The following is a 22445-nucleotide window of genomic DNA, read 5'->3' as shown; positions in this document are numbered from 1 at the left end:
GTTCAATTCTACTGCCTCAGCCTCCTGAGTAACTGGGATTACAGGCGCCCACCACTATGCCCAGCTAATGTTTGTATTTTTAGTAGAAACAGGGTTTCACCATGTTGACCAGGCTGGTCTCGAACTCCTGACCTCAGGTGATCCACCCGCCTCAACGTCCCAAAGTGCTGAGATTACAGGTGTGAGCCAGTGTACCTGGCAGAAGTTTTTTTAAAGGAATAATATCAAAGGGCTGCTCAAACCTGTAAAGAAACATCATTATTCAAGAACAAAAGAGTTGTGGAACACCAAGCAAATTTAACCCAAAGTAGACTACCTCAAGACATTTAATAATCAAACTTCCAAAGGCTAGGGACAAAGAAAGGATCCTAAAAGCATCAAGTGAAAATGTAAGAAATAACATACAATGGATCTCCAATACATCTGGCAGCACACTTTTCAGTGGAAATCTTACAGGCCAGGAGAGAGTGACATGACATATTTAAAGTGCTAAAGGGGGAAAAAAAAACTTGAATAGTATATGTAGTAAAAATATGTTCCATTTGTGAAGGAGAAATAAATCTGGACAAACAAAAGCTAAGGGATTTCATCAATACCAGACTTGTCCTACAAGAAATGCTAAAAAGTCTGAAATAAAAAGAGGTTAATGAACAAGAAGAAACCATCTGAAGGTTGAAAACTCACTGATAATAGTAAACATAGAAAAACACAGAATAGTGTAACACTGCAATGATGGTGTGTAAACTACTCTTTTCTTAAGTAGAAAGACTAAATGATGAACCATTCATAAACAATAACTACAATGACTTTTCAAGGCATAGACAATTAGACATAAAGATAAACAGTAAAATGTTAAAAAGCAGGAGATGAAGTTAAAGTTTAGAGTTTTTATTAGTTTTCTTTTTGTGTGTCTGCTTCCTTGTTTCTATATGCAATTGGAGTTAAGTTTTGTCATCACTTTAAAATTACGAGTTTAACATAGTATTTGCAAACCTCTTGGTAACCTCAAATCAAAAAGCATGCAACAGATACACAAAAAAATAAAAATCAAGAAGCTAAAATATTTGAATCAAGAAAATCACCCTCACCCTCACTAAAAGATAGATAGGAAGGAAGAAAGAAGGAAAGAGAAGACTGCAAAACAACCAGAAAGCAAATATCAAAATGGCAGGAGTAAGCCCCTACTTACGAATTTTAACAACATTGAATGTAAGTGGACTAAACTCCCCAATCAAAAGATGTAGAGTAACTGAAGGGATGAAAAACCAAGACCCAGCGATCTGTTACCTACAAGAAACACACATCACCTATAAAGATACATATAGACTAAAAATAAAGGGATGAAAAATATATTTCATGACAACGTCAGCAAAGAAGAGCAAGAGTAGCTACACTTACATCAGACAAAATAGATTTTAAGACAAAAACTGCCAGAAGAGACAAAGAAGGTCATTATAAAATGATATAGGGGTCAACGCAGCAAGAGAATATAATGATTATAAACATATATCACTGAACACTAGAGCACCCAGATAAATAAAGCAAATATTATTAGAGGTAAAGGGAGATATAGACCTCAATACAATTATAGCCAGAGCCTTCAACACCCAACTTTAATCGTTGGACAGATCTCTCAGACAGAAAATCAACAAACGTCAGATTTAATCTACACTACAGATGAAATGGACGTAATCAATATTTACAGAACATTTCATCCAACAGCTGCAGAATACACATTCTTCTCAGCATATGGATCATTCTTAAGGATAGACCATATGTTAGGTCACGAAACACACCCTAAACCTTCAAAAAATTAAAATAATATCAAACATCATCTCTGTAACAATAAAATAAAACTAGAATTCAATAACAAAAGGAATTTTGGAAACCATTAAAAAAATGGAAATTAAACAATGTGCTTCTGAATGACCAGTGGGTCAGCGAAGAAATTAAGAAGAAAATTGAGAAATTTCTTTGCTATTGTGAATAATGCTGCAGTGAACATAGTGTGAATGTGTCTTTATAATAGAATGATTTATATTTCTTTGGGTATATACCTAGTAATGGGATTGCTGGGTTTTAGACACACATATGCATATTTTCACTGCGGCACCATGCACAATAGCAAAGACATAGAATCAGCCTAAATTCTCATCAATGATAGACTGGATAAAGAAAATGTGGTACATATACACCATGGAATACTATGCAGCCATAAAGAAGAACAAGATTATATCCTTCGCAAAGACATGGATGGAGCTGAAGGCCAATATCCTTAGCAAACGAACCCAGGAACAGAAAACCAAATGCCACATATTCTCACCTGTAAGTGGAAGCTAAAAGATCCACATAGAGGGACCAACACACATTGGGGCCTTTTGAAGGACAAAAGATGGGAAGGGGGAGATCATTAAGAAAAATAAGTAATGAGTATTAGGCTTAATACCTGGGTGATGAAATAATCTGTGTAACAAACCTCTATGACACAGGTTTACCTATGTAACAAACCTGCACTTGTACCCCTGAACTTAAAAGTTAAAGAAAGAAATAAATACAATATTTCTTATCTACAAAAGGAAAATTTCTTGAAATAAATGAAACTGGAAACACAACATACCAAAACCTATGAGATACAGTGAAAGCAGCACTAAGAAAAGTTTATAGCTGTAAGTACCCTTGTTGAAAAAAAGAAAATCTTCAAATAAATGATGTGATGCATATCAAAGAACTAGAAAAGAAAGAGCAAACCAAACTTAGAAGAAGAATATAAGTAAGAATCAGAGAAGAGATAAATGAAATTGAAATTAAAAATACAAATTCACATACACCTACAGTGAACTCATTTTCAACAAAAATGCCAAGAACATACAGTGAGGAGAAAACAGTATCTTCAATAAATGGTTCTGGGAAAACTGGATATCCCATATGCAGAGGAATGAAACTAGACTCTTGTCTCTCACCGTACACACACACAAAAACAAAAACGAATTAAAGACTTAAATCTTATACCTCCCACTATGAAATGACTACAGGAAAACAGTGTGGAAACTCTCCAGGACATTGATCTGAGGGAAAAAAAAGTCTTAATACCCCACAAGCACAAGCAACCAAAGCAAAAACTGAGAAATAAGATCACATTCAGTTAAAAAGCTTCTGCACAGCAAAAGAAACAATTATCATTGAAGAGAAAACACACACAATGGGAGAAAAATATTTGCAAACTTCTCATTTGACAAGGGGTTAATAACTAAAATATATAAGGAGCTCAAACAACTCTATAGAAGAAAACTAATAATCTGATTTTTAAAATAGGCAAAATACTTGAATAGATGTTTCTCTAAAGAAGACAGGCAGACAGGCATATGATAAGGTGCTCAACATCACTGAAACTCAGAGAAATGCAAATCAAAACTACAATGAGGTATCATCTCACCCCAGTTAAAATGTTTTATATCCAAAAAGCAGGCAATAACAAATGCTGACAAGGATGTGGAGAAAAGGAAACTATTGTACACTATAACCACTATAGAGAACAGTTTGAAGGTTCCTCAAAAACCTAAAAATAGAGCTACCATATGATCCAGCAATCCCACTGCTTGGTATATACTGATGAAAAAAGGAAATCAGTATTTCAAAGAGATATCTGCATTCCCATGTTTGTTGCAGCACTATTTGTAATAACCAAGATTTGGAAGCAATCTAAATGTTCATGAACAGATAGATGAATGGATATAGAAAATGTGTATATACACAATGGAATACTAGTCAGCCGTAAAAAAGAATGAAATTGTCTCATTTGCAACAACATGGATGGAACTGGAGGTCATTATGTTAAGTGAAATAAGCCATGCACAGAAAGACATAACATTACATGTTCTCACTTATTTGTGGTATCTGAAGAGCAAAATAATTGAACTCATGGAGACAGGGAATGAAAGGATAGTTAACAGAGCTGGGAAGGGTAGTAGAAGGGTTGAGGAGGGGGAGGTGGGGATGGTTATTTGGTATTAAAAAAATGAATAGCACCTAGTATTTGACAGTACAATAGGGAGACTGTAGTCATTAATAGTTTAATTGTACATTTTAAAATGCTAAAAAAAAAGTATAATTGGCTTGCTTGTAACACAAAAAATAAATGAGGGGATGAATACCCAATTACTATGATGTGATTATTATGCATTGAATGTCTATACCAAATTATCTCATGTACCCCATAAATATATATACTGTGTACCCACAAAAATTAAAAATTAAAAAAACACAATGGGATACCATTAAGCCTTAAAAAAAGATAGAAATCCTGTCATCTAGGACAACATGAATAAACCTGGAGGACATTATGCTAAGATATGCACAGAAAGATCAATACCATATGATCTCACTATACGTGGAATTTTTAAAAATTGACCTTATATAAACCAAGAGTCTAATGGTGGTTACAAGGGTATTGGGGAGATGTTGGCCAAAAGATAAAAAGTTTCAATTAAAAGCAGTAAGTTCTGGAGAGCTATTGTACACATGATGACTATAGTTTCTACATTCTTGAAATTATCAAGAGAGTAGACCTTAAATGTTCTCACTACAACAAAATTATAAGTATTAGATGATAGATACATTACTTTTTTCTTTATCATTTCATTTCACAATGTATACTTATATCAAAACATCACACTGTGCACTATAAATATATGCAATTTTTATTTATTAAATGTACCTTAATAAAGCTGGGAAAGAAAATTGATTTTTAAAAACAATAAGGAAGAAGAAAGACCAACCTAAAGTCACAAAAATAAACTTCATTTATTTTTTTATTTATGGGCAATAGTATGCATTTTAAAGAAACATAATTTGAATACTGGTGAAGACAGAAGTCAATGTACCTGTCAGAGGAAGCGAGAATAAAGATACCTGTATCCTATGTGAATTTTTTCCACAAGACATCCTCTGTCAATGTTGAAAAAAACGTCCAGCTTGTGTATGTTTAATGCATTCATGAACAAAGTAACTGTGGTAGCAGGGATGGAGATTTTTTTTTCATAACAAACTTACTTTGACACGAATTTTCTAGCTACCACTACAGTTGCATTGCCCACCTGCCAATAGCAGAAACCGAGGCTAGACTCCTGATATAGAATTAATCCCCATGGCGGTTAAGGACCGACCACATGAGAACAAGTCAATTGCATTGGACCTCTTCAATCACGGACATAGCAGCAGTTCATCCTTACTGGAATGGATTCTTATTCTGTATGTAGATTTGCCTTCTCTGTCTCAAATGCCACTACCAGCATTTACTGAATGCTTTGTTAAAATCAAGGTATTCCGCAAAACACTGCTTTTGAACAATGTACTCATTTAACAACAAAAGAAATAAGATAATGCACTTACACTCCTGGAATTCATTCACTGACTTTATCACATCTAAAGCAGTGGCCTAGTAAAAGCAGGCAAGACAGTGTATTGAAGGTTTAGTTATGGCAATACTTGAGTAACCACATGAGATGAAATGTTCTGCTACAAGATGAGGCATACTTTCTCAACTTCTAATGTTTAGATGGTGACATTTTTCCCACTTTCAGAATACAGAGGATCTGGAACAAAGGTGTAAAACTGGAAGTGGCTTCTCTCTTTATTTCCCCTAATAACCCAGCCACAATATTTTCACTTCTTGTCCCCAAAACTTCAGTTTCTGCCTGTATAAAGTACTTAATAACAATGATGCTTTCATCTGGAGACACAACTATTGTTCCACTGAATTGGAAGCCGAGAATTCCACCCGGTCACTGAATTTTTTCTGCCACCAAACTCATAGGCAAAGTAGTGGATTACTATTCTGACTTGAATAATTGATTCTAATTATCTACAAAACAGAGGCATGGAGGAGATGGTCTGGAGGTCAGAGGTTTCCTCAAGACACTTCATGGTATTGTTATGTGCAGTAATAACATTTAATAGAACATTAAATACAAAAACCCACTTTAGGCAAGAACACTAACACAATCGTGTATTGTTTAACAACAGGGATGCATTCTGAGAAATTCATTATTAGATGTTTTTGTCATTGTGTCAACATCATAGAATGTACTTACACAAACCTAGATGGTATAGCCTACTGTACACCTAGGCTATATGGTATAGCCTATTGCTCTTGGGCTACAAACCTATACAGCATACTGCTGTACTTAATACTGTAGGCAATTGTCATGCAATAGTAGCAATGGTTTGTATTTATGTATCTAATCATAGAAAAGGTACATTAAAATGCAGTATTATAATTTTATGGGACAACCCTCACACATGTGGTCCGTCATTGACAGAAATATCATTATACAGTGCATGACTGTACTTCAGATCTTTCTTGAATGATGATTCAGGTCAACATATAAAGAACCCCAATACACTGAGGTACTAGCTCAGGGCAAAGGGAACATGGAGTGGGCAGTAGAGGAAGAAATTATGACATGTTACCACTTGAAAAATAGGGATTGTGGTGGGAAATAACAGGGTATTTTTCTTGCTTATTTGATTATGTGGATATTTTTACATCAACCATTTTCCCACTTTCTCTTTCCCATACTGTCTATTACAAGGTGTGTTAAAGATGTTAATGGCAATTAATACTGTAAATTTAATCTTCAAGTTACAGGATATCAAAGGGAAATTATGACTGAGATTAAAAAACAGAACATTATCCAAATATGAATACATAATAGGCATCATTGAGAAAAAGGTAGGCATGTTTTTGGTTGATTAAAGCATAATCACACCATGCTGGATAGAATCAGAGTATTGTTTTCATCACTGCAATCCGGAAGCCTACAAACAGCTACAAAGGTAAATATAAATGCCAAGTGGAAAAGGTGCATTGAAGAAGAGAAGTTGAGAACTATATTTCCCAGAATCTACTTTCCTGTGAAATGCAGATTCTGGTCTGTTAAAGAGGGGTATCAGAATCAGATTTAGAAGGAAGAAGAGCAACATCTCCAGGAAGGCGAGATGGATGTTTGGGTAGACCTTGAATGGGTGTGAGGTTCAAAGCAGCTGTATTATACCCAGAATACATAAAATGACTTCTGTTTTCCTGACTGAAGCTTGACTGATTCAGTGAGAAAATAAAAATGTCCTCCTCCCAATTAAGAATAAAATGCTTATTCTTCATCAACTTTCCTCCAGTCTTAACTCTGAAGGCATTTTAGTTTGTGATGCTGGAAAGCAGAGTAGTTTCACGGTGGATGATAAAAATAGCTCTAAACAATTACTTTGCCCTTAAGCAGCTTTGAAAACAGAACATATACATTAAGAGAAAATAAAAATATAAAGTACCATGACCTAAAAGTCAAATGAGGGTATGAAGGAACTCTGTTCAGAATTTCAGAGAATAGCACAGATCTGTCTCTTGCTACGGGACTCTTGCATGCACCTTCTCCACTGCCTGGAAATGTCTCCATGCGGCCAGTTCTTTTGCATTCTTCAGATCTCAGCTTAAATGTTAATTCTTTATAGATTGAGCCTACAATCTAAATTTTAAGTTTAGATTTTTAATTATTTTTCAGAGCACCCAATTTCTTTGTCTTCACTGCATTAATTGCTATTTGAAGTTATTTGTCTCCATATATATGTACTTAGCATCTATCTCCTCTATTATACTGTAAACTCTAAGAGGGCTAAGCCCATGTCTTTCTTTGTAAACTGCTTAATAGGCAGTGCCTAGCAAAGAGTATGGGTTTAATAAATAGCTGTTGAATGAAAAATTAATGAAAAAGTGATTAGTGAAAGCAGAGATAGTAAGAGATGGGTAGAAACATGTTTTTTAAAGAAAGACATTGGTACTGATCCAGAGATATTTCAATAATGTGAACTCATGATAAGAGTTTGGTTCCTTTGTTTGCTGAGTTGCAAAAAAGCAGAATGGTGGCATTCTAAGAGTCACTAAAAGACAGAAGGTGGGAGATGGAGAAGAAAAATGTCTTAACTTCCCATAAATCCTTAGATTTCTATTAAGTTTCAGTTCCAACTGATTGTGTTCACAGTCCTTCATTTTTATATCATAACCATAAAATTAATGTATTTTATATGGCATTTATAAAACAAAAGTTCTTAGATACCATTAAAATAAATATATCTCATGTAGCTACACATGGAATTATTTAGCAACAATTACTGTTCTGCAGAAGATTTTTCAATAGAAATTTTTGCTTGATGAATTTATAAACCACAGTAAAATGGACGTTTTGATAATTTTGAGACATATTATAAACACTATGAAAAGGCCTGCCTCCTTGTTTGAAGCTACACTGATCAATGCATTGACCTCTGTCTGAAACTGCATTAACCTTTTTCTACAGTGAAGAAATTTGAGAGCTCTGCTGTTTTTCTTCTTTAGAAACTTAAACTGAGACACAAAACATTTTTTTTTTTTTTTTGGCAGTTTGCTTTATTTCCAGGCTTGTGCTGAGAAGAGTCATGTCTACATCTGCATGTAATATATAAAGCTACAGTTTGTGTAACCCAAAATATAATGTGAAAGAAGGACCATTTAAAATACTTAGACCCAAAGCAAATTTCCATGATTTTCACAAATAAGGCTTGTGAATTAATAAGGTGTATCATTTCATTGTTGTAGCAAACTGGATACATTTAATATTTAAAGAGGGAAACTTATACTTGCTTTTTATCCCCCAAATGGACTCTCTCAAGAAAATGCATAAATATTTTGATAGAATCAAATTGAAGAATATGAATATGTAAGTTTTGAAGCCCTCTATAATTACTGAATTCCAGTGGTCTTTTCTGTTTAAATCTAGACATTTCTCTTTAAAATAGTGTGATAGTATTTCTATTACCCAAAAAACTGAAGCAATAATAAAGATCAGTTAAATTAGCTATTACATATTTGGTTAACAACATTAAATCTATAGTTTTAAAATTATTTTTATTTACTTTTGTATATTGAATTAAGTTACCTTTCTATTACTGTCATTTAAAGAGCTTAAAGTTTCCATAATTTGGGAGGTGGGTGGATCACCTGAGGTCAGGAGTTCGAGACCAGCCTAGCCAACATGGTGAAACTCTTGTCTCTACTAAAAACACAAAAATTAGCTGGACATGGTGGTGGGTGCCTGTAATCCTAGCTACTCAGGAGGTTGAAGCAGGAGAATTGCTTGAACCCAGGAGGTGGAGATTGCGGTGAGTCACGATGGTACCACTGTACTCCAGCCTGGGCGACAGAGTGACACTCTGTCTCAAAAATAAATAAATAAATAAAATAAAGTTTACATAATTTGAACAGAGAGCAAAACTGGCAATATTATACCAGGAAGAAAATAAGGTCATTTGGATCACTACCATACCACTTCTAATTAATTCCTTCCAAAATGCTGCCTCTATTGTATCTGTCAACTATCGCCAGAAATTTTATGTAACAAGCAAGCAAAATGTTAGAGTCATTTAACAACAAGAATTCATTTCTCTCACTTGTAAGTGTGCTGGGTCTGCTCATGTAGGCTGGATTTGCCTGGGCAGCTAGACTATGGCTGTGGGGCTGACTGGGCTTGCTGAGGCAGCTCTTCTCTGTGTGTGCTCAGTCTGGGGGCCATGATGCAGGCAGAGGAAGTTGTTTTCATGGCAGTGACAGGAGCGCAAGAAGCAGATTGGAAGCAGGTGAGGCCTCTCAAGAGCTAAACTTGGAGGAACTGGCACACTGTCCCTATGCCCACATGCCTTTGACTGAAGCAAGTGTGTGGCTGAGATCAAAGGTCAAGGATGTACAAATTGTATTTTTGTGAGAGGACCACAAAGTTGCATGGAAAAGAAAATGAGAAGGGACAATAATAGCTAGCAGCCACAGTGTCCAAGGCAATTTTCCATTACAATCATGGCTATCCAAGGCTCTTTGGTTACAATGGCAGGAGCAGCAGCAGTGACAAGATGATATAAGGTTTGTTGTATGAAAATAGTTCAAATGTTAAAATTAATAATGGCTTAACTAAAAATTTAGAAATCAGTTAGCAATATGCCTAAGATAGTGTTAAGTATTGTTTGTCAATGGGTGTTTTTCTATTAAATGGAGACCACTGGGCCCAGAAGAAATAAAGCTTACTTTTATTCCCTTGGTCAGCCTGAAATGTCTAGTAACCAGCAAAGTCCTGCAAGAGAAATGCTTCATGCTGGACACTAAAATGTATTCAATTGCACATCAATCTCTAAATCGCGAGTATGGTTTTTATTGTTTTATTTAAAGGTATTTCTAAGTTAATTTCACCTGTTTACAGCTTGTTTATCCTTTCACAGCTATATAATCAGACATAAAATGTTTTTAAGGATATTTTTAATAGTAAGTTAGATCTAATAAAGGTTTTTTAGGATATTATTAATGATGTAGGACTTTCTATTTGCATTATTTAATGAAATACACTGACACAGATTCTCATACTTTTTGCCCCACTAATGGACTCCCCCAAGAAATGGTGTTCATTTGCCTGAGAGTATAGTTTAGTTTCAAAAACTTTTCTCAGTGCATATCACTGCAGACCTTTGGAATATTCTCTCCTTCTTTTTCCTCTTCCCATGTAATTTTCAACTATCTCAAATGCAGCATTATTGCACTACTTGCTTATCAAAAAAGATCATGACAAAGTGACCTGACTTTTGTTGAACTAGCAAAGTAGTATATATTTATTCTCAAAATGTGAAACTCATTTTAAAAGGCCAAATTCTGTTTATTTTAAAAAAATTCTTCAGTGAATATTATCTTTAGAAATACATGTGACATTATCTTTAAAAACACATGCAACATAGGGCAGGGTGGGGTGGCTCCTGCCCGTAATCCCAGCACTTTGGGAGGTCAAGGCAGAAGAATCCCTTAAGCCCAGGAGTTCGAAACCAGCCTAGGCAACATGGTGAAACCCTGTCTCTACGAAAAATCCAAAAATTCTCCTGGTATGCTGGCATATGCCTGTAGTCTCAGCTAATCAGGAGGCTGAGGCAGAGGGATCACTTGAGCCAGTAGGTCGAGGCTGCAGTGAGTCGTGATTGCACTACTGCACTCCAGCCTGGGTGACAGAGTGAGACCCTGTCTCAAAAATAAATAAATAAAAATAAAAATACATGCAACATAAGAAACTAACAATGAAGGCAACTTATTTATAAGTTTCTAGTATCCAATACAGAATTTTTCATCTCTGAGGAATCTGAGGTTATGTAGCTAAAACCACTAGCTGTCTTTTCAGCTGTGTTATATTCTTAGTACTAATATGACCAGTTTCTGTGTGAGAAACTAAATATATATTCCCACACAATGCACAAATTCTTCCACATTTTTTTTCTGATAGGAATTCTGAAGCAAAATGGTTGTTCATAAGGTCAGAAGTCTGTCTTGCTATGATTCATTTGTTCAGGCAGTCAGTGCTTACATTCAGCCATCCTGCACTGATAAGACCACACCCCCTATTAAAATAGAAAAAGACTGTCCTGAGCCCTTGAGAATCCTGCTTTCCTCTCCATGGTTCCCTCAGGACCCTTCAGTTCTGAGACTGAATGTCACCCTGTGGCATTTCAGTGTGTTCTGGCACCTTTTCCCATACTAAGATATAAGGGATCTATGCTGATTTTTCAACGCTTATGCCACACCAATTCTATTTATTTATTTATTTAGAAACGGAGTCTCGCTCTGTCGCCCAGGCTGGAGTGCAGTGGCATGATCTCGGCTCACCGCAAGCTCTGCCTTCTGGGTTCACACCATTCTCCTGCCTCAGCCTCCCGAGTAGCTGGGATTACAGGTGCCTGCCACCACGCCTGGCTAATTTTTTGTCTTTTTAGTAGAGACAGAGTTTCACCCATGCCACACTAATTCTTAAATGTCTTTAATAGCATCTTTGCAGACATAGGGAGAAAATGTTTAGAAATCAATTGGGTCTTAAAAGGAAATAGGAAGAGATAGATTCAATTTCAGGAAGAAGCAAAGTGGTAGTGAGAAAAAACACAGTGAATATGAGAACTCCCATTGAAGTCAGTGTTCAGTTCACATAAGGCTCTGTCACTGGGTAGTTGTGTGGTTTTGGTAAGAATTTAACCACACACTGAGCCTCAATTTTCTCATCTTTGAAACCAGAATGAGAATACCCATTTTGCATAGGGTAATATTTAAAACAGGAGGTAATATTTAACTGTGTCTGGCCCTATCTTAAGCATTTAAGAAATAATACCATCTATAATCATGGCTGTGCTCAATATAATGGAGCAAGTCGAATTAGCATCTCCAGACTTTGTTCACTTATTTTTAGTTAGTACTCTGAATACAGCTGCTGTAATAAGCACTGATAGCATAGGGGGCTCTGGTTCAGTGCTGAAGAACTTAGCATCCAAGGTTGAACATAAAGAATATCCTATTTATTTCTTCTAACTTGCTACAGGGTGTTGGCACTCTAGTTGTCTGTGGATAAACTTAATATCTTGATTAGTTCTCCTGAGAATGCCTCTGGAAACTGTTATGTGAAGTGGAAGGTGGAAGGCTGGCTAATACCTATGGTGGCTTCGAAATAGTCTGCTGAGGTCTCGTAGCTTGGAATTGTCAGACATTTGTTACCTTGACAACCACAGACAGCACAAGCCTGGGTTTTGAGTGACTTTAGATTCCTTTGCAGTTCCTTCTGGGGATGAATGATTTGTATGTCTAATCAATGAATGGCAAAAACATGTTATTTAATAAGATTAATGAAGCTCACATAAAGCATTCTGTACACTAAGTCCAATGGCATGGCTTCCTAAGAAACGTAGTTAACATTCTTTAGAAATGCAGTTAACATTTCTGGAATGTAGGCCTCAGGGAGAACCAGAGCCTCCTTTAATACGAGGTGAAGCTCTAGGCAGGGGTTACAATGCCACTTTCAGTTGACTCTGCTATATAGTCTCAGAATATGTCCTGAGCCTTATGAGGAAGAACTTTTTCCTCCATTTTCCTTTTATTCTCTTAATTGTTGATGATCTGGATAACACTGGGATGATTTCTAGACCTAAAACTTCCTTTAAATAAATCAATCCTGACCGTATATTTTTACAAGAGGCTAGGAAACAATGAAAACAGGTATTTGTTTGTTTGTTTTTGGTATTTTTGTTCTGCTTAAAGAAATTCTGGAATATAATTTTTCTTTCTAGAATGTTTTTCATGTTGTTCTCTGTTCCTGTCACAGTCTGGCCTCATCCTCCAACCTCAGGTTCACCTTCATTCCTTTCGATCGGACTCTAACAAACCTCAGTCTATAAACAGAGATCTACTCTCCATGTTTATTTATCATAGTAATTTATTTCTTGGATGTTGTATTGGCAATTTATTGCTATCTAACACACTATCCCAAAACTTAGCAGCTTAAAACAACTGGGGGTGATTATTTCACACAACTTCTGAGAGTCTGGAATCTGGAGTGTCTTATTGGGTGGTCTGGTTCAGTGTCTCTTATGAAGTTGCAGTCACTATCAGTTGGAGCCACAGGCTATAAGACTTGACCAGGACTAGAAGAACCACTTCTAGTTTCACTCATGAGGTTGTTGGCAGAAGTCAGTTCTTTGTTCCATGGCCCTTTCCATAGGACTGTTTTCTCAATATGGCAGCTGGCTTCCCCTAGAATGAGCTGTGGGAGAGACAGCAAGAAGCTTTCTTTTATAATCTGACCTTAGAAATGACTATTACTAATGCTTTCTTCTGTTCACACAGACCAATCCTGATACAATGTGAGAGGGGACTACATAGGAGTGTAAATACGAAAGATAGGTCATGGAGAGGACACATATATTTTCCCTTCTCAGTTTGCCAAAGTGTGGAAACATAATTACAATGAATGTAAGGTTTTCCTCAACACTTATTCCTGGAGCTGTGTGTGAATCCTTATGTAGTACCAAGTCTAGGTTTGGTTTTTGTTTTCTTGTTTTGTTTTGGAAGAGAGAGGATGTTTAAAAGGGCAGGTATATCTGATTTTTGGCATTATTATATAGCCAACTTGAAAACTGATGATAAGTTATCATGGACATTGTTAGTACATCTCTCACTTAATGTTCAGCAGGAATGCCATCTTTCATTCCCCCAAAGTATTAGGATACTCATAAGCTCCCTATATTCCAAATGGAGAGTGGGATGGATCCAGGTCTTCACTGTCCAGTATGATAGCTACTAGCCTTACATGGCTATTGAGTACTGGAAATGCAGTAGTCAGAATTGACATGCGCTGTGTAATACACATCTATTTTAAAGGCTTTGCCAGAACACAAAGTAAAATATCTGTATTGATTACATACTGAAACAGTGTTTTAGTTATGTTGGCTTAAATAAAATGCAGTATTAAGTTAGTTTAATGTTAGCTGTTTTGTATTTATTTTTTTTTTTAAAAATCTATTGGAAAAAAATTACTTAAATAACTTGCATTGTGGCTTACATTTCTATTGGACAATGTATCTTGGATGGAAGGTAGCAATATAGAGGAAAAGCCTCCCTATCCAATAGAGGAGCATGAAGGGCCCTTCACAATTAGATTGTTCTAATAGCAAGAGTATCTCCAACCCAGGAGGACAGAGGATAAGGGACCTGGATATTATCATCTCAAAGAATAGCCTTTAACTGAAACAAGAGAGGACACAAACAAATGGAAAAACATTTTGTGCTCACGGGTAGGAAAAATCAATATCATGAAAATGGCCATACAGCCCAAAGTAATTCATAGGTTCAATGCTAGTCCCATCAAGCTGCCATTGACTTTCTTCACAGAATTAGAAAAAACTACTTTAAATTTCATATGGAACCAAAAAAGAGCCCATATAGCCAAGACAATCTTAAGAAAAAAAGAACAAAGCTGGAGGCATCACACTACCTGACTTCAAACTGAACTACAAGGCTACAGTAGCCAAAACAGCATGGTACTGGTACCAAACAGATAAATAGACCAGCGAAACAGAGCAGAGGCCTCAGAAATAGCACCACACATCTACAACCATCTGATCTTTGACAAACTTGACAAAAACAAGCAATGGGGAAAGGATACCCTATTTAATAAATGGTATTGGGAAAGCTGGCTAGCCATACGCAGAAAACTGAAACTGGGACCCTTCCTTACACCTTATACAAAAGTCAACTCAAGGATCAGGTGCAGTGGCTCATGCCTGTAATCCCAGCACTTTGGGAGGCCGAGGCAGGCAGATCACAAGGTCAGGAGATCAAGACCATCCTGGCTAACACGGTGAAACCCTGTCTGTACTAAAAATACAAAAAATTAGTTGGGCCTGGTGGTGGGTGCCTGTAGTCCCAGCTACTTGGGAGGCTGAGGCAGGAGAATGGCGTGAACCCTGGATGGGGAGCTTGCAGTGAGCGGAGATATGCATCAAGCCTGGGTGACAGAGCGAGACTCCATCTAAAAAAAAAAAAAATCAACTCAAGATGATTTACAGATTTAAATATAAGACCTAAAACCATAAAAATCCTAGAAGAAAACCTAGGCAATACCATTCAGGACATAGGCATGGGCAAAGACTTCATTACTAAAACACCAAAAGCAATTTCAACAAAAGCCAAAATTGACAAATGGGATCTAATTAAACTAAAGAGCTTCTGCACAGCAAAAGAAACTATCACTAGAGTGAACAAGCAGCCTACAGAATGGGAGAAAATTTTTGCAATCTAACCATCTGAAAAACAGCTAATATCCAGAATCTGTAAGGAACTTAAAAAGATTTAAAAGAAAAAAACAACCCCATTAAAAAGTGGGAGAAGGATATGAACTGACACTTTTCAAAAGAAAGACATTTATGTGGCCAACAAACATATGAACAAAAGCTCATCATCACTGGTCATTAGAGAAATGCAAATCTAAACCACAATGAGATATCATCTCACCCCAGTTAGAATGGTGATTATTAAAAAGTCAGTAAACAACATGCTAGAGAGGATGTGGAGAAATAGGAACGGTTTTACACTGTTGATGGGAGTGTAAATTAGTTCAACCATTGTGGAAGACAGTGTGGTGATTCCTCAAGGATCTAGAACTAGAAATACCATTTGACCCAGCAATCCCATTACTTGATATATACCCAAAGGATTATAAGTCATTCTGTTATAAAGACCCATGCACACGTATGTTTATTGCAGCACTATTCACAATAGCAAAGACTTGGAACCAAGCCAAATGCCCGTCAATGTTAGACTGGATAAAGAAAATGTGGCAAATATACACCATGGAATATTATGCAGCCATAAAAATGAATGACATCATGTCTTTGCAGGGACATGGATGAAGCTGGAAACCATCATTCTCAGCAAACTAACACAGGAACAGAAAACCAAACACTGCATATTCTCTCTCATAAGTGGGAATTGAACAATGAGAACATATGGACACAGGGAGGGGAACATCACACACCAGGGCTTGCTTGGGGGTTGGGGGGCAAGGGGAGGGATAGCATTAGGAGAAATACCTAATGTAGATGATGAGTTGATGTGTGTAGCAAACCACCATGGCACATATATCCCTATGTAACAAATCTTCATGTTCTGCACATGTATCCCAGAACTTAAAGTATAATAAACATGAAAAAGAAAAAAAGAATAGCCTTTAACCAAAGATGAACAGAAATTGCCCCTCATGTGCGATTATATATATGTTTTGCACTTTTGTCCAGAAGTGTGCAAGATATGGAGTCGCTGCCAAAATACAGAGTCCCAGTTGCCTGCAGCAGTGACCAGCTGACAAACATATCTTGATTAGATTTTCTTTTCTTCCTACTCCACTATTGGTAATTTCTAGGACGACTTTCCAGACAAACTTCTTTTACATGATCCTACTTACAGGGCCTCCTTCTAGAGAAATCTAATTTAGGACAGAATGTATGAGTGCATGTGTCTGTAAGCAGGAGTGTGGATGCACAAAGACAGAGAAGTAGCCTTATGTATTTCCAGTTAGCATAAGTATTCATGGGTTAACTTGACATAGTGATTTGACAACCATAATTGTTTTTCTTGTATATCTGCTTTCTTGTCCTCTGGTCCTGCATTTGTGTATCACCATTCTATCCTGGTAATATCTTACCTCCTTCCCTCTAAACAGCATCCTCTGGATGGCTGTGTTCACAAAGTCTTACAGTAGCCAAGTTGGGCCAGGTTCTAGAAATATGGGCCATACGTGACAGCCTAAAAGTTTTCCTTTTGACATTTGTTGAAAGGAAAATCAGTTTTCTTCCTCTGAGGATAGCATGAGAATAGCACTTTACTTTCCAGCCTCCTCCTATTGTGACAGGTTGATAAGCACTCTATTTTCATCCTCCTGTTTTCTTCATCATAAATAGGTCTCAATTTATAACCCACATGTGCAGTTTCATTGAGAAGCAGGGCAGAAGGCGCACTGCCCTATTTTAGCTCAGCAGGGCAAGAGCATTAAGAACAATGAAAGGTCAGAGTTACCTATCACAAATATATCTGAATGATAGCATCAACAAAATCAGAATGAGCTTTTCCAGGAAACAGTGACCTTGTGACATAAAAACTATGCTACCTCAATGTCTAGGTTGCATTAAAACAAGCACAGTAATAATAACAATAGCCCCACTTCTCATAAGTAAAGTGCTTTCTGATTTGTAAAACACTTTCATAGATATCTTCTCCTTTGATTCTTTCAACAACATTATAAGAGAAGCAACAGTTGTTGCGGATATGCTGGCAAATTATTTAGCAATGCAATCCTACCCATCTCTTGCACTAGCTAATTTGTATAATCTAGTTTCATGGCATTAAGGACACATCCAGGCCTAGGGGAATTAATAAAACTGTGTACAAAACTTGTTTGATGCATGAACACTCAGTCTTTGCAACATTAATTTCAAATGGACAGTTGGCCAACTCACATGTATTTATTGTCTCAGCTCACTACACCCCAATCTCTATTTTCTTTATCTTCCTCCCATCCACAAATCATCCATATATGACCCACTTGCTTAATTTCTCCATCGATACATTATTCCTTCCTACTAGCCTGGAGCTTGATTTTAACAGCACTCTTGGTAATGGGCCCATTTGGTTTGGTCCCAGGACTGCCTCCTGGGTATTGTCAATAGTTGGCATCCTTCATAGATTTTTAGTGTAAGCCAAGAACTGATATGCAAATTTCTTTTGTCCCTGTGTTGTTTTACCCATTTCTTTGGAAACAGCATTGATAAAGATGCATTGGGACGGCAGCACTGTCAGAAGATTAAATTTTATGACAGAAAGTGCTAAATAAATGGTCTGTTAAAGATTGAGTAATTAAAAAAATGTAGACACATTGATATGTCAAGCAAGGTAGAAATTAGTATATCATAAAATGATGTCATGCTACCAAGCAGGATGAGCTCATGAATCTTACCAGAGAATCCAGGCATTGGTCAGCATTTCTAGTGGAAGTGTTTGGTTTATGTTTATGGCAGAGAATTATCCTATAATGTAAGCTTCATAAGAGCATGGCTTTGTCCTTGTATCCCACTATGTCACCAGCTCCTAATACAGTGTCTGGTACAAAGAGAGCATACACGCAGTTTTTTAATAAATGGATATCACAATGATTAAATAAATTTGTCTTCTAGTTTATAATAATCTCCTTCCTATTCTAAAGCCGCTGGTATCATAGGGTGTCCTAGAAATAGGCATATTTTAAGGAAGAAATTTGAACAGTCCCTTTAAATTTTCTCAAGCTTCCTTTAATGAAGCAAAGAAAAATTCAGTTGCATTTTGTATTTCTCAGTTAGGAATGGTCTGGCCACAGGGTACAATGATATTTTTAAATACGGGGAAAATAATCCACCAGTTTAATCTGCACAATGTTTAACACAAATATCTTCTCCATTAACAATATGGTGCGAGAGAGAGTCTAGGGGTCATTAGAGGACCTGAAAACACCCTGCAATGTGTTTGTACAAGATTAGCCCTTCATTGAAAAGATGTATTCATTCTCGATATGGCCTTATGTCAGGGTTGCTGGCCTTAATGTGTGGAACTTTTCCAGTTCATCAAGGCAAACGTGCCCAGAGCTATTTTCTGGGTTTGAAATAAAAGAGCAAGCTGTGGTAAGCTTGAAACCTTTGTTACTATTTGTATTCCTCTCTTCTATTTCCTGCTCTCTCTTTTTTTTAATCCACCTGCTTTTTCCTTTGCTTGGTAAACAGAGTTGCCCATCTGACAAATTGTGAAAATATCCCCTCAACCCCTCAGTCACACATTTGGCCTTGGTTTTAATACCAAAGAGTTTAACATACCAAAACATAGGCAGCCATTCTTCTTGGCTTATTATAGGCTCAACTCAGCTATTTCTTCAACAAGCTGAAGGAACCTTTCCTGTCCTGTCCTCTCTCTTCCTGGTCTGGAATTTATTTTCCTATCAATCTAAATCTCTGCCTTTTGTGATAAAAATCTGTGTTTAAATTGAACATTGTTACAGATTTTTGGTTTAGATTTGATGCTGTGTATTTTATAAATGAGTTTGAAGAGAAAGGCAAGGAAATCCTGTACATCCAAGGTATCTAGTCAGTATGGGATATGTTATGCTACAAAGGCAAGTCACACAGACATCTAAAAACATAAGGTTTAGCTCATGCTACATGCCCATTGCTGGTTGGCAGGGAGTCCTGCCTACAAAAGTCACTCAGAGTTCCAGGCCAAGAAATCAGCTACCACCTCAAATATTGCTGGCCATACTACAAGGGAAAGCTAGAACTCTAGGGAAAGGCTTCTCACATTTTAACTTGCATGAGTTCACCTGGGGATCTTATGAAAATGTTGATTCTGAGTCAGTACATCTGGGCAGACCCTGAAAAATCTACATTTCTAAGAAGAGTTCAAGTGATGGTGCTGCTGCTACACTGCCTAGTGTATTTTCAGTAGCGCAGGCCTAACTAAACTAGCAATTAAGTGTTCTGCCCCAGAAGTACAATTTCATCAGACACACTGCTCCTCCCAACAACAAGACAGCTGGGAAGTACAATCCAATCAGATACCCAGAAGACAGAACTGAAAATATTTGGTGAACATCCAGAAACATTAGCATGGCTATTTATGTAGCACAGAAGCAAAATAAATACTTCTTAAATCATTTTTAAGCTAAACTGATCAATGTGTTAAAATGTTAATAAAAACAAATTGGGTAGAGATTCTCAATCCCAGGCTATATATCAGAATCAGCAATGGGGATGTTTTTAATCACAGACACCTGACAATGTAGAGTGGCTCCATGGCAGGGTTTGAGTATATTTTTCTTTTTTTTTTTTTTTTAACTACTTAGGCAATATGTTAGCCAAGATTTAAAAAGCACTGACGTAGGAATTCCTAAGCATTTTATTGAAGGTGTAAAAGTACAATTTAAAGAATACACTTGCAAGAGTAAAAGAAAATACTCTTCTAACCCACTGAAAGTTAAACTTCTGGAATAACAGATGAAGAGGTAAAAAAGCAAACAAATTCATTATGTCAACATGCATGGGCATCCCATAAAATATGAGACTCAAAGACCCAATGACTGAAGATTTTATACCTTTATGCCCTCAAATGACTGAAGTTTTATACCAAAGAGAAAGAATAGGGTCTGGGGGCTTTTCTGGGGGAGATGGTGACAAGCCACAGGAGGGTCAGGGGGGAAACTGCACTGGGAACAAAGGCTGTCTTACTATGCAGATGAAGTTTCTCAGAAGCAGCCCTCAGAGGAATTGATGGTAGCTGTGGTTAAAGTCTTTCAGTGGAGGTGTCAGACTTGTAGTCTCTTTTCCTGATTTAATCTTCCCTGATTGACAATTGTATGTCTTCTGGAGGAACATATCTTAGTCAGTTAAGGGTAGACCACAGAAAGCCCTTTCCCTGCCTTTGCTGCTCTTCAGCTGCTCTGTTTGGAGTCCAAAGTGACAAATTTGGAGGTATTCTTTTCTGAACACCCATATATTTGATTATCAATGCCCTCTACCACAAATTTATGAAATGTACTATGAAAGTAATTGTATTTTAATTGAAATTTAATATAAACTTACACCTGTGGCAGAAAATATTTAAATTTTTTCCATTTATAAAATTTTTTTTTCTCTTTTTAAAATTACTGTAAAAGCCCAAGGGAAGGCCTTACATTTAAGAAGTCAAACATATTACATTATTCACATTGCTCAAGTATAAAAGTGCTTAAGTAAATAACTACTAAATGTTGATTTATTCAAGATTGTGAGATAATTGAAAAAAAGGTGGTCAAGGTAAATTGGAAGGCAGAAAATAAAAGGAAGGAAATGAAGAAAGGAAAGAAGCAAAGGAGTGAAGGGGGGAGACTTCCCCTTTGCAGTCTGAAGATTTGCTGAAAATAAACTGACAAAAGTCACATTGATAGGAGAAAAAGGCATACAAATTTATTTTATCATGTGTGGGTAAAAAATAAATCACAGTAGAATGATTATCCAAAACCAAATGAAGTGCACATGCTTATAAACCCTTCTTCACAGGGGAAGGGAGATGAGGAAATGTAGAGTAAATAATGTTAGGGGAAATGAATAGGCCCAATGCTCAGACAATGGTTAGTAACTTTGGCTACTAACCAATGGTTTGGAAACTGAAGGGGTCTAGGGGAATAGACAGTGGCTCCTGATGAAATAAACTTGTCCATGTGTAGTTGCATTCCCCACTCCCTACAATATGGGTTTACCTAATGAAAACTCAGGGAAGGGACAGAAGGTAATTGTTTTCTTTGTGGGTGTGCCCAGTCCCTCTGCAGATAGGGGAAAAGCCTCTCCTAGCACCTGCTGATCTCCAAGGGCCTTCATTTCAAAATACTTAAGCATGCTAGGGTGCCATATTTTGGGGTGATATTCTGTGGTCTCCTTCAGAAAGAAAAGAGGGACGAAGCTGACATATTGCCCAGAACCAGAGCAGTAGAAGGTAGCCCTTGAGCACAGCCACGGGAATGAGCTAATGCAAATTCAATTCCAGATTCAGATTGTAATAACTATGAATATTGCTAAAGTGACTTATCCTTGTGCAAGTTACTTAGCTTCTCTAAAACTCAGGTTTCTCACTTTTAAAATGGAGAACATTGCTCTCTCTCTAGATCCTAGGTCAGCTGATTGAAAAAAGTTATGCAAATCTCTTAGCATGGAGGCTAACATGTTATCCACCAAAAAAGGTAGTTACCATTATTTTATTTGTTGACTTGATAGAAGGGAGCTGCCTACAATATGACTCTGATAACACTGATAGTAAAACATGCCAATTCTCTCTTATTTCCTTGGGAGCCATCCAGTACACATAGAGGATTTATATCCTTCTTAATAACCTCTGTCATTGAACCGTGGTAATGTTTGGGGTTAAGAGTTGTTATTAACATGCACATAATTAATGAAATGTAAACTAGATTTGTTAGACTGCCCCAGTGAATTCATTTGGATAAAGGCAACATAAGGATAAATAAAAAGGGCATAAA

At 36.8% G+C, this 22445-nt stretch overlaps 1 long non-coding RNA gene across 11 annotated transcripts in view; it reads right to left on the bottom strand.

Moving 5' to 3' along the window:
- LOC105498387 (uncharacterized) overlaps positions 1–22445 on the bottom strand; it is a 76110-nt gene that overhangs the window by 28543 nt on the left and 25122 nt on the right. The window contains exon 5 of one of the 11 annotated variants that reach the window (XR_011612659.1): positions 13487–13625. The exons of the other annotated variants lie outside the window; for them this stretch is intronic. This is a non-coding gene — a long non-coding RNA (uncharacterized lncRNA). Of the gene's footprint in view, positions 1–13486; positions 13626–22445 lie in introns of those variants that run through there. 11 annotated transcript variants of the gene reach the window in all.

The sequence above is a fragment of the Macaca nemestrina genome, chromosome 14, assembly GCF_043159975.1.
Source record: "Macaca nemestrina isolate mMacNem1 chromosome 14, mMacNem.hap1, whole genome shotgun sequence".
Taxonomy (NCBI): Eukaryota; Metazoa; Chordata; class Mammalia; order Primates; family Cercopithecidae; genus Macaca; species Macaca nemestrina.
The sequence above is the reverse complement of the archived record's forward strand: the minus strand, read 5'-3'. Positions and strand labels throughout refer to the sequence as shown.